The 13,526-nt window shown below is 31.2% G+C and overlaps 1 pseudogene; it reads right to left on the reverse strand.

Moving 5' to 3' along the window:
- Window positions 1–9,057: 9,057 nt before the first annotated feature.
- LOC128186632 (uncharacterized) lies at window positions 9,058–11,139 on the reverse strand (annotated as a pseudogene).
- Window positions 11,140–13,526: the final 2,387 nt, after the last annotated feature.

The following is a 13,526-nucleotide window of genomic DNA, read 5'->3' on the forward strand; positions in this document are numbered from 1 at the left end:
GTTATCTCTCGTATTTCCTTTGATGAACAGAATATAAATATGACAAATTTTCAATGAAAAATTTCACGTATTTGTAATATCGTTTCTGAGTTTATCCATGCAAATGTGATATTGTGGAAACAAAAACTAAAGAGCCTCCGTGATTAAGCGTGAATGTAATGCGCATGCGCAAGATGGTAAAACCCGAGAAATCTATATTATTTCCGGATTTTTTAAAAGAAGTTTCGTTGATTATTAAATCGGAAAGCTTGATTGAGAAAAAAAAAAAGATTGGTAATCTTCAAGTCACAATAATGTTTAAAATATATAAAAAAGAAAATGGCAGTACTCTTCCGATTTCTCGGTATTAAAGCTAAAAAAAATTCGAGTCTATCATTTTAATATAGTAGTGTATATATATATATATATATATATATATATATATATATATATATATATATATATATATATATATATATATATATATATATATATATATATATATATATATATATATACACTACTATATATATATATATATATATATATATATATATATATATATATATATATATATATATATATATATATATATATATATATATATATATATATATATATATATATCTATATCTATATATCTTAATTAATTTATATCATTCATTCTTCGATATTCGATATTGTTGAAGAATCATCGATTTAATTTTTACGGTGAAACAAAGTTAAATATGACGAACAGTAGATACTGTTTGTCTGCATAAAAACTTTAAAAAAAACGTGAATGTTTTCACCCATGCAATAGCTGTTGTATTATGTCTTAGTTATTCATTACACATACCTTAAAAATCTCTGTAAAAACTAAAAAGGGAGCGGTACTTAAACCTCTAACGTTAATTTGCCCTTCCTCATACCTAAATGACGACAGCTTGATATAATTTCAAACTTTAACTTGCCGACGGAAAGCTGTTGGGTACATCTAAATTTTATCTGATGAATTGATTAAGAACCTTTTTGTCAATATTATATCACAAAACAGAGACTAATTGCGGCTTTTTATCATTTTTTGTTATTTTTCTATATATTTTCCGTGAAATTGGAAAGTTTGTTTTGACCGCAAACGTGGTATTTTAGAGCTTAAAACTTGGTCTCAACTGATGTGTAATATGATTAGGAATAAATACATGCCCAAGATAGTCGAGTTTATAACTTAAAAATATATCTGTCTATTAAAATTCTTATTCTTTTATATCTTTTAAATCTATGGATAAAATAAAAAGTCTCAAATAGGGCACCAAAAGCACTAATCAAACAATGATGTTTTACAAAGAAATTGATACAATAAAGCAAGGTGATGAAAAAAGTTTGCAATTATTCAAATTTGAACCGATCGATTTTGAAAAATTGATCCCGATCAGAGTTATTTCCGATTTGAAATTTTACGAAAAACTGCAGTTTGGTCTGAATAAATGATACCAAGTATAAAACTAGTAAATTATCAAATTATTTTACTGACACCTAATTACTTTGCTCTGAATCTATAATTATGGTTCAATGAAATAAAGCTTTGGTGTGTTGAGCCATCTTTGGTAATAATGCGTTTCGAGCTATTATGACCCGCCTTTGCTTATGGATATGACCGACTCCCCCATCGCAAGAATTACCCATGGAGAGTATCTAGTTTAATTTCTTTGATATTATGCTTATATTGAAAGTCTCACTACGAAAAAAAATGTTTTATATGTTTTTATACAGACCATGCTTGAAGCTTTAAGCCAAAATATTACAATAAATTCGTTTTAAAGGGTCAATTTAAAACGTTTAAAAGGGGCGATATTGCAGTGTTTTAAGGTTTCATTTTTTAAGTTTTATGCTAAAAACAACAAGGAAATTATTTGTCAAAAGAAAGCAGTACATCATTTTTATCATAACTAACCACAGGGACATTGGAAATATTTTGATGATTTTAAATAAATGTAAATCAGGGCAGTTTAAAGTAAAATACTGTAGAAAACAAATGGTATAAGACATGCACACAAAACCACAACTTAACTGAGTTTAGCACAAATATTTAAGTTGATGTTTTTAACGAAGCTTGCATCAGATTGTATTTCCTATTATTGGTACATTAATTAAACGCAAATAATTTACAACAGTGGGTTTAACATCAATCACATTAAAAAAAAGTCCTTTAGTTGTGCTAAACCAAGAAATGTTCATTTACATTCTCACTTCGACTATGCAATATAATATAAGGGTGACAAACACAGTTAAATGCTTTATCATTTAAACATAACAACATATATCGATTTAAGATAGAACTTATCTAACTTACCATCTTGATGGATTCTGGGAAGTTTGGACACATTCATTATAAAATCATTTCTTTATATAGGTAGTGTTACCTGAGTCTTGCACGAATATTCAAATTTAATTAAAGAGAAAATGAGTTACGTCTCTAAACGATTACACGTTTTTTTCACTTAAGACTCACTGTCTATATCAATTTCAGAAGAATCTAACAGAAAATCCGCCAAATCATCCTTATACCATATTATTGAAAGTTCATAGAACTATTGTACATGTGTTTATCAGACAGAGATATTTCATCACTTAGTCTGAGACGAGCAGGGTTTTTTTTTAAAGAATAGATGTCTTAAATTTCAATTATTGAAATATCTACCTTTTGACACATTCATTGATTCGATAATTCTTTCAACAAAACCTCTCTGTATGGTTTTTTTAAGATAAAAAGACATTATATATAATTCGGCACATTTATGAGGCTTAATTTTGTTAAAAATTATTTTTTTTATGTTAGAGTTCTCATTCAGGGAATTTACATTTCAAAATATATGATTACAAATTTTATGAATGTAAATTGTGACAAACAAAATACGTATTATGTAATTTATTATTATTTATTCAAAAAGAAATTTCTGATCATCATTTGATATTGATAAATATAAAGCATAGTGCATAGTTTGAATCCCATGTTGGTTAAATAAATATTGGATGAAGGGTCTAAATCAATTTTATTCTACATACAAAATAGGAAGCAAGTTATCATATAACTTTACATTCAATGTTCTACTTTTCATCATAATTAGTTATTTTCATGATTATGTTCTAACTGTTCTGGTTAAAGCGAACAAAGTACTTCTTTGCATTTCAAGAGTTTGTTTAACATAGGCCCCTTAATTGTCATGAAAAAGGTTTCAGCTCCTTAAATGCGCCTAAATTACAAGACTAAACTTTCGTGTGGTATTATTCAGCTAAAGCAATATGCAATAATTGATGTTTGGAAATAGTAAACCCCAAGAATACACAGACCATAAAGAATCAAAAAAGTCTTGTTAAACAATTCATAATAGAAAAATACATGATAGTGCAAGAAAATATTTAATCATACATCAAAAACATCTCGTCATGTATCAAAAAGTAGAAAGCATAACACATTTAGTTTAGCCTAAATGTAACGTATCTAAGATTAAGTCTGATGTTTAAATATTTAGTAATCTTACTCTCAAATACCTCTCTGTTTAAAATTGTGATTGATTAAAAAGGTCCACATTTGGAACATTGAGGTCCATACATTAAAACATTGTATGCTGTATCTAAAATTTAAAAAAAAATGTACCGGGGGGGGGGTGGTAAATTGTCCATTGACAAAGTGATTGACTTTTAGTTTACAGCGTTTATCTTTGAACCCTCCATGATGCTGAGTATAACATTTACCAACCTAAAACACCCAAATTATGTATTTTGAATTCGTAATAAGGAATTTAATGCACGATAAACATAACCCTAACAGCAGTAACTCCGTAACCCATTAATTGCCACTTGAACATAAATTGGTAATTGAACTTTATTTGCGTCTCAGTCATGTTTTAACTAGAAATAGGACTTAATGTTTAGTTTAACACATTACTGAAGTGCTAAAATCATAAACAAGAAGGGTTTCTATTAAATATTGGAATACCGGTAACCTGGAACTCCACACTTTTGATCAAATTCAATTTATTGAGACACGGGCAACGTGGCAAATATAACAAATAAAAAATTAAAAAATGTTGTCAACGTAAGTCTCACATTGCTTTTGATAATTAGTCGACCAGACTAGTTATGATATGACAATGGGATTGGTTTGCGTGACAATCATGCGTTGTGGTTAAGTCCATACAGGTCATGCAATCACTCAAGGAAGCAGAACAAATGTATTTCGATATCTCAGTTTTTATTGGAAAATCCAAAAGGATCAGTCGAGATTCGAGATTTATTTTTGAGAATCGAATCATTGGTCTGATTTGAATTACAATGTAAGATCATCCGGACATGCTCTTACTTATAAAACAGATTATTTTTTATCCCGAGCTAAATTGATCATTTTTATGATGTATTTTACATAATTTGTAAGTAGATGAGTGAGCTTACAGTGTAATTCACGAATTTTGCTCTCCTAATAATAACATGTTATTTGATAAGTTTTACATAAAATGCAGTTTGGTCTGAGTAAATGATAACAAGTATAAAATCAGTAAATGACCAAATTATTTAACTGACACCTAATTACTTTGCTCTGAATATCTTCACCCCTGTGAATGTGTTCGGAATATTTTTTTATCGTTGCTAAGTATATAATAAATCCAGAGGTGCTTGAATGACATTTCACGAGATTTTACCGAGATTTGTTCAATTCCTGTAAAATCTCGAGCGGTATAAGTGTTTGGATTATATTCTCAAAATACGTACGTACTGGTCGTTTTTCATATCATATCCTACTTTGATTTATGTTACCACATGACAATCTTTTAAGATGTATGTCTTATTTCACCAAACAGCTGTTATATATATTAAACGATAATATTCAGAGCAGAGTTATCGTTCGTGTTCAACCAAGTGTAGAGTGGTTGAAAATATAAAAATTGAAAATATAAACATTAGGTTGCTTCATAAAATCATAGCTATGTTTGATGCTTGCGGTGTGGAATGCCATGTTTTTAAAAAATGGGTGTCTATTTTGCACAAAAACTTAGTATATCGACCATTTTCAAGGAACATTCTGCATAAAATAGTATATTCTGTTTCACTATTGATACTATTACTAGGTCAGGCGAGGATAGAAAATTAATCCTCAGGGGAAATCTCTACCAAGCATGTTAATTGTTGCAACAGCAGACAAAAACTATTTATTTCTAGAACACATTTTATCCACCAATTAGTTAAGATAATGTTTAAAATCAATAAATCTCTAGATTTTATATTTGATTACAAGTACCGGGATTCTATAAAATAGACTATAAATACGAGGCACGATTTTTACTGCGAAACTGAAAGGGTCAAATAAAACCACGTGGTCTAAAATTTAAATGACAATAATATTCGCAGGGGTAATCTTGTTTGCATCCAAATTGATGTTTACTGCAGGTTCTATTAGAAATACATGTACCAAAAACTAAAACCAATAAATACCTAAAAGCTGATGTCGGTTTCGTTTGGGTTTCTTTGTAAAACCTTTTTTTCAAATATGATTCTATATCGTTCAGTCAAATAAAGCTTTGGTGTGTTGAGCCACATTTAGTAACAATGCGTTTCGAGCTCTTATGACCCGCTTATGCTTATGGACAGGACCGACTCTCTCACCGCAGGTATTAACCATGGAGAGTATCTAGTTCTATTTCAATGATATTATGCTTATAATGAAAGTCTCCATGAGAAAAATGTTTTATATGTTTTAAACAGACCATGCTGAAAGCTTTAAGCCAAAATATTACAATATATTTGTTTTAAAGGGTCAATTTAACACGCTTAAAAGGGGCGATGTTGCAGTGTTTTAAGGATTCATTTTTTAAGGTGTATACTAAAAGCAACAATGAACATATACATTATTTGTCAAAAGAAAGCAGTACAACATTGTTATCATTTGCAACCAGGAAAGAAAAGGGAGAACTTCATTTTTAATTGCTAAATAACAACCATTATATCCAGTATGCATTGTTTGTTCCTAAAGATTTATGACCCAACCACTGGGAACCATTTTTTTAGCTCAACGGTAGACCAGCCACAGGATGCCAAGCGACAGCTGTTGTAGATTACTTGAGGTAATTGCTGTATGTTTTTGTAGTGCATGGTGTTTTAACATTTAAACATTCTCGGCTTCTTCGACGAATTTTAGGGTTATTCGATCTAACATGGTATGTAGAATCTTTAGAAGAATGGCATATAAATTGACAAAATAATTTTTCCATATTACGTGGCTTATATTTTGGGGTAAAATATGTAAAAAGCGAAACGATCTTTAAATAGGTATTTCTCCAGTTTCTCTGGTGATAATTGTTCGTCAGACAATGTTCACAGTTAAGACTACAAGGATGCTTCTAAAACTCTGCAATTGATGTTCCCGGGGACTCTGCTTAAAGAGCCTGGCTTAGATGGTCAGGTAGTGAATATGCATTAATTTTTTCAAATTCTTGACTTAAGCTAATGGTTATAATGAGCCAAGTGAAAATTGTTGCCAAGGCTCAGCTGCTTTGGTGTATGTTAGGGATCCTTATTCAAATAAAGTGAGAGTTTATTCATCCTAACATATATTTTTCTTAAAGTTTTGTCACAACTAGTGCAAGTTGAGATGAACAGAGAAATATCGGCCATAAATGTGAAATTCAATGTCCGAGAATCAAAGACTCTATTGGTCAAATAGTGTAACTACTTTTTTAAAAACCTTATTACTAGTACCGTTCATTAGTAAGCAAACTAAATACAAGCTAACTATTAAGAATGAAGTTTATGACCACAAGGTGAGTTTTATTGTTGTGGTTTTTTTTTCAGTTTTGGTACCCGTTTGGCACAACGTTTGGTTAAGTTCGGTACCATGTTTATTGTATCTAAAATGTTTTACATCACTCCATCGATTTCTCGTTATCAAAATACATAAATAATAATTTTAATATTGCAGTATGTATATATATTCCACCGTACTAAGTCTCACCTATTCTATCCTTCTTTATTTATCAAATAATGAAATCGTTACTACTGGGTATAGAAAATCATCTATAATGCGTCTACATGAAAAAAGAAAATGACCCGAGCTCTAATCTGGATGTGTCATTATTATAAGGTTTTATTTCTTTTTAAGAAGAATAATTTTCGTTTGTTTATTCGCCTCTAATCATTATTTACAGCTTTTCAATAGTTCACTAATTTGTATATGAATTAAGCTTATTACATATGAATAGCTAATTCTCTTAAACTAAAACTATCACAACAACTACAATAAGTAATACACTCTAGATACTACTCTAATAACACAGGCACCTGACGTTATAATTTTCTCATAAAAAAAATAAATACCCTACCCTATATCTGATAATACACAGGTACACATTGTTATCACCTTGGATTCATTTCAAACTGTCACATTATGTAAAAAAAATTGCTTAAAACTCATCGGTAAAACTATTTAGCGATCCTCTTTGTTTTCCGATCGATGCTGCAACACCTTAGCATACACTCAATTTAACCAAACGGTGCTTTATATCTCTCGTAAATATCTACTGCCTTATATATGCGACAAAAGGCTAGGGTGTGGACGGAAGTTGTCATCTTTATGTATTTTAGGATATCCATGGCCCGTGTGTTTGTTTCACTATATCAAATTATATGCATTTATAAACATTTTTATGTAAACTTTATGTAATAAAAGTAATAACTGACGGCTTATAGTATCCCTTCTCTAAGTTTTAACTTGTATGTTGATAGAAATCAAAATCGATGCCTTTTAAATACTCGTACCAGTGCTATATTTGGAAGGGATTACCCAAAGTATGACGCAATTATGTCAACTTCCGTCCTTCTCTTAAGCCTTTTGTCGCATATCTAAGGCTTGATGGGTTATCATTATTAATGGCAGGTGTTTTGGTTGAATTGATTGTAAGCTTAAATGTTGAATTACCGATTGGAGACGGAGAGGATCGCAAAATAATTTAATCGATGTGTCTGAAGCACAAATTCCACCTGATGTGACATTTTGAAATAAATCTAAGATGGCGGCAATGGGTACCTTGTATATTATTAGATATAGTGTATTATTTGTTTTATTATGAGAAAATTTTATAACGCCAGGTGCCTGTGAATAGTTATTGTCATCTTTGCCAATTTTTCATGTGTATTACACTTTTATTTTTGTTTAAATTTTATTTTTGCTCAAAATTGATACAAGTTGCCCTTTGATACATAATAACAGAGGTCTGTCCAAAGGAAATAGTTTTGGTTGTAAGTTGTTAGAAACTGATTTTATTACATAGTTTTTCTCACACACAATAAAACCAGACAATTTCGTTTCGGAAACAATATCCTATACAATTATTAATTTAATTTTATCGGCATTAAAAATAATAAGAATATAATTTTTCATGATTTTCATAATTCATTAAATATATGTACAATGCAAAACTTTAAATTATAATACCTCATTAAATACATAACCCTTAAATATTATTTAAACGTATTTTGAGCTAAACTGTACACAAGTTGGTAAAAAAAATTTCAATGTGATATTTTTTTTTTAGTATTTTCGTGTAACTCAATTACATTCTCTGTATGGAGACAAGAGTTTATGGTTTTGATATATGGTCGCCAAATCTTCTAAAGACTTTTACTGTCAAAACCTATATAATAATGTTAAAACAAAAGAAGCAAGATGCTTTGGTCGACAATTCACATCATGAAAGAATTGCCCCATCTGCCTCTTGAATCTTACTGCGTACAACTTGTTATTGAACATTCAATCACTGTAAAATTATTTAATGAAAACGGTTTTCTTTAACAAAAAAGGTGCAATTATTGCTAAATCATTATTGTAATATATTATTGTTAATTTATACTTACAAAACATCATTATAGACTTTCAAAGTGTTATTTGGAGTATGATTTTGTTAAAATTGCTTTAGAAGAATCAAATATCTTTCATATAGAAAATGTTTTCACTACATTGTTACAACATTAACAACAACAGTTAAGATTCCCATTACAGCTGATTTCTTTTTCATTTGTTTATGAACATATCGAGATCCAGAACAGATTTCATTTCTGAAACGCAGTTTGTGTTGAATACTTCGTATCTTTTCTATGATTGTTGTGGATGTGTTTTGTTGTAAGCGAAATTCCAAAAGCTAGATAAAGAAACAAACCCTGACCACCACTTAGAACGGTATGTACAATATCAAACAACTGAAATCCGGTGAACAGAGCCAAAAACGCGAACATCCATGTTGCGCCAGTAATGGTGGACAGCCGAAAATATGCTCCAAATTTGCGGTCATACTTTGACTTCTGAACGTTTATCTTTTTAAAAACTCTTATTGATGTTACTAAAAACATAAAGATATTGATAACCATAAACGATCCAATAGGTAGAGCAAATGTGTACATAACCATATCAGAGTCAGCAATATAACATGTCAGTAGAGAACAACCCAAGTTTTCTCCATTACTTCTAACATAACTTACAGTTACGTTGATAGCTATCATAGATGAGCATATAATTAGATTTACGATTAAGCAATATGAAATCTTGGAGATGACTTTCACTTTCGAAATGCGGAAAGACGTAAATGTCTGAAATATTTGAAAGAAAGATAAACTCATCCAGCAGATGACAGAAAGCCAGCAAAAATGTACTAACATTCCAACTCCAGTGCACAGCGTTTGACTCTAAACACTGCCAGAACAATGATATTAACATCAGCAATCCGACTGCATGACTCACTCACAAAAAATGTTGATATCGTTGCCAATGAACCAAGGGACGAAAGAGAAAGACAGACAAGGGAAAGGGATGCCATTAAATCATTCGACGATCTAAGCTTGAAGGGACTTGGACACGATTTGACTTTAAATTTTCAAATTTTATTTTTCAAGTTTCAAAGTTTATATTGATAAATATAGAAGTTTATAATGCTATGTCAAAATTTCAAAGTCAAATATCAAGTTATAAGCAAGATACAGAGTTCATAATTCTTTGTTTTGTAAACAGCTCGAATATTGTCATTTTTACATATGTGTTGTATTTGTGTAAGTTTCAATCAAATGTATCTTTCTTTTGTTTATAATAGTATTTATGAAGATACTGAACAAGTTTAAATGTTTTTTACATGTCATTTGTCTAAGAAATGGTAATTCTCTACATTACAGTTTTAGTAAACAACTATAAGACTCGAGCTTTGTTTACATAACAATCAATTCTTATCTCTGTATCTCGCTTGTATCTTGACTTTAACAATCAATATTTTGGTCAATCATTTAAAATGCACCAGTAAACCATTTTATTCACAAATAATAAAACTAAAATTTTTGATCTCAAATCGTGTCCAAGTCCCTTTAAGATTATTATTGACAAATTTAACAGAATGAAGAAACTGGTATAAACATATAAAACACTGTGTTTGTCTAATGCCTCTTTGACTCTTTGAAATAGTTTGATGCAAAGCAGATTTCATAATCAAAAAGACAAACAGAGAAGTTCGACAAATCAATTCTTGTATCCGCTGCATTTATTTTTACCTTTGGACAATGGTACCACTCAGCTACATACCACTTCTTAAACAATTTGGTCGCTGCTTAGCATTTCCATAATTCACCATGCTGAAACTTTGATGTACTTTCATCTTTTTTCCGCTCATCAGATTTACAAAGAAACGATGTTCAGAATATTTTTCAAAAAGATTGTTTCCGTAAACATGGAAAATCTGCCCAACAAGAGAAAGGGAGATATTGACTATTTTATCCATTGGATACAAAGTTGGAATTTCCAAAACATGGTAGCTTTTAAATATATTTAACAAATGTTTGATCATTTGATCAATATTGTGAAGGTAGTTAATTGAAAGTTCAATCACGACTGCCATGTAAAAGCCAAATGGTTCAGAGGGACCCAAGACAGAAATTCTACAGAGAAAAATCTTCAAAGTTGTTTTCTTTCATGACATTTCACAGTGCGCTTACAGTACCAATTGAATAGATATCAAGCTGAGGTAAATCGTTTTCATTAACAGGATATATCATAAGATTTATTTCGTAATTGTTTTCGTTAACCATTTGGTGGACAAGACTGCAGGATTGGTTGTGATACATGTATTCCACTTCACACTGAATATCCAGGCACATATTCTGAAATTGGAAATCAAAAGGGTTTAATTAAGTTTCTTTTGATACAGTTATTGTCTGTTCCAACATTAAAGCACCAAATTGCTTACGAACAATTGTGATAAGTATTGAAGAGGTGAATTGTCCCCATAAATTACATTTTGATGATAGCAAAATTACTGTTTAAAACTATTTTTGGTCATTTAGTTCGCAGAAGGTTATATTAAACTGGCTTTATTCGTGGCTGACAGATTTATAACTGCTTAAATTTATCATTTGAAAACATTTACCATTTTATTATATTTGATTTGATTTGTTGCACACTGTAAGCTATTTTGGATTGGTTCATCTGAAATCTGCTGAAAGTCAATGAGTGCCGAAAAGGGTGTCGGCAATAAATCAGCATTGTTATGCAGTCCTTCTAAAGTAATTTGAATAGGGAGATCAGTGATAACACGCTCACATAAAGCACAGTAAATATTTTTGTACACTATTTCTTCCGAAAAGTATGGTATGTAAAAATCCTTGCAAGCCCTGTTTAGTTAAGCACCCATTCTATTTCTTGGGATATTTGACTCAATGCAATTACCATCATTTGTATATTCAACACATTGTTTTGCTGAATCGTGTAAAGATGAAGAAGGACGAAATCCAATGTTGCAAATCGGTGTCACGGAAAAGACTGACTTATAGAGAGTGTCAATGTCTTTGTTGGAAAAAATTGCAGATCGAACGGTACAAAACTTTTTCTTTTCCCAAACAACTAGTTTGGTTATATCTTCTTGGTTACACAGTGCGCATTGTACATTAAGATAAGTTTGGTTGGTAGTCAATGACGTCACAGGTATTGAACTAGTTATGTTTTTAGAAGGTGGTGATATACATTTAACATTTTTAGGACACGTCTCAACCACCCAGTACGACTTTCTAGACCTGATTCTTTCTGGGTTCCACAATGGATCCATGCATGACTTCAGCGTTTCATTTTCTTTAACATTTACATTCTGTTGATAGACAATGAAGTCTGGAGTGTCCGTCTGTCTGTAGAACTTGGAGGGACAGCAGGTGGCTCGTCTAACGCAGGAATCGTCGCATTCACAAGGTGTACAGGCAGGCTGTTGGGTGAAAGTGTAGTTTCGTTTGAACATCGGCCCAAGACACATGTCCTGTTCTGGACACAAAATAAGGTATTTGATGATCATATCTCGTGAAGTGTCGTTGTAGAACCATGATGTCAAACTGAAGGCCTCATCTATATCGGCTTCCGTTGGAAAATTATTATTCCAGTAAAAACTTAAAGGAGTAGCTAACACGATTAAGATTATTAACCATGGACCCTTTATCTGTAAAATGCAAAAAAGATCAAAACGTTTATAAAAACAACATTGTATGAAACAGCAAACAAATAACAAAATGATTCTATTGTACTGTAATTGACTGTTCAGACCCAAAGTTTTTCTATCGGGCCCGACGTACAATTTTGCCTTCCGTGGGGTGGGATGGTCCAACTTCTTTTTTCGGTAACTTTACTCCTTTACTCGGTGTATTTATTAAGTTTCAATTTTTATTTTTTTATTTTTTTTTTCGGGGGGGGGGGGGGGGTAGGACGGGAGGCCGGATAGCCTGCCCCCCCCCCCCCCCCAAAAAAACCCTTTCCTCAAGATTTGTACATATATTAATAACGTCTGTTTTCTTACTTGCATTTGCCTTCCGCGACAATTTAAAATCTAAATAAATTAAATATTATATGTTACATCACATAATGTTCGGCATTTCAAACATTTGGATAATTATATACCCCTAGTAACAATATATGCTGACGCGCTGGAAATCGCTTTTGGGAGTCTGAAACAAGACACCCATTGTTAGAGGCATTGCTTTGTGACCTATTTTAGTTCAAAATAAAAATTGTGCATATTGCATTATGAATTACCAACCCATATTCAATGCTTGTTGGTTTCAATGGCTGCTTTTGCAAAAACGAATAATTAGAAACACGAGACTACTTTTGTAAAATTAAATGCAATACAAGGGTACGTAATATTCCAATTTATTTCATGCAAATGATTTTTCATCTTAAATATAACCATGAAAACAGAGGAAGGTAGTATGCTTTATTTGTTCTTCTTTTTAATCAATTTGCATTCAGTATGTAGACTTTTAAATGTCTATCCAAACCTCTTGGTTTTCAGTCAAATCGTCCGGTCGCGTAAAGCATCTGATTAAGGAAAATGAGCCTACTGTTTTCATTCCTGAAAATGCTTTCCCATTACTTTTGTTGTTTGCTTTGCATACCTCATGCCATTGAAGAGGCCATTTGGCCACATCGCTCACCTGAGCAACAATACGCATAATAAAATGAGGTTAATGGAGTCATATAACAAGATATCTGGAATGATGTGGTATGT

The sequence above is a fragment of the Crassostrea angulata genome, chromosome 6 (assembly GCF_025612915.1).
Source record: "Crassostrea angulata isolate pt1a10 chromosome 6, ASM2561291v2, whole genome shotgun sequence".
Taxonomy (NCBI): Eukaryota; Metazoa; Mollusca; class Bivalvia; order Ostreida; family Ostreidae; genus Magallana; species Magallana angulata.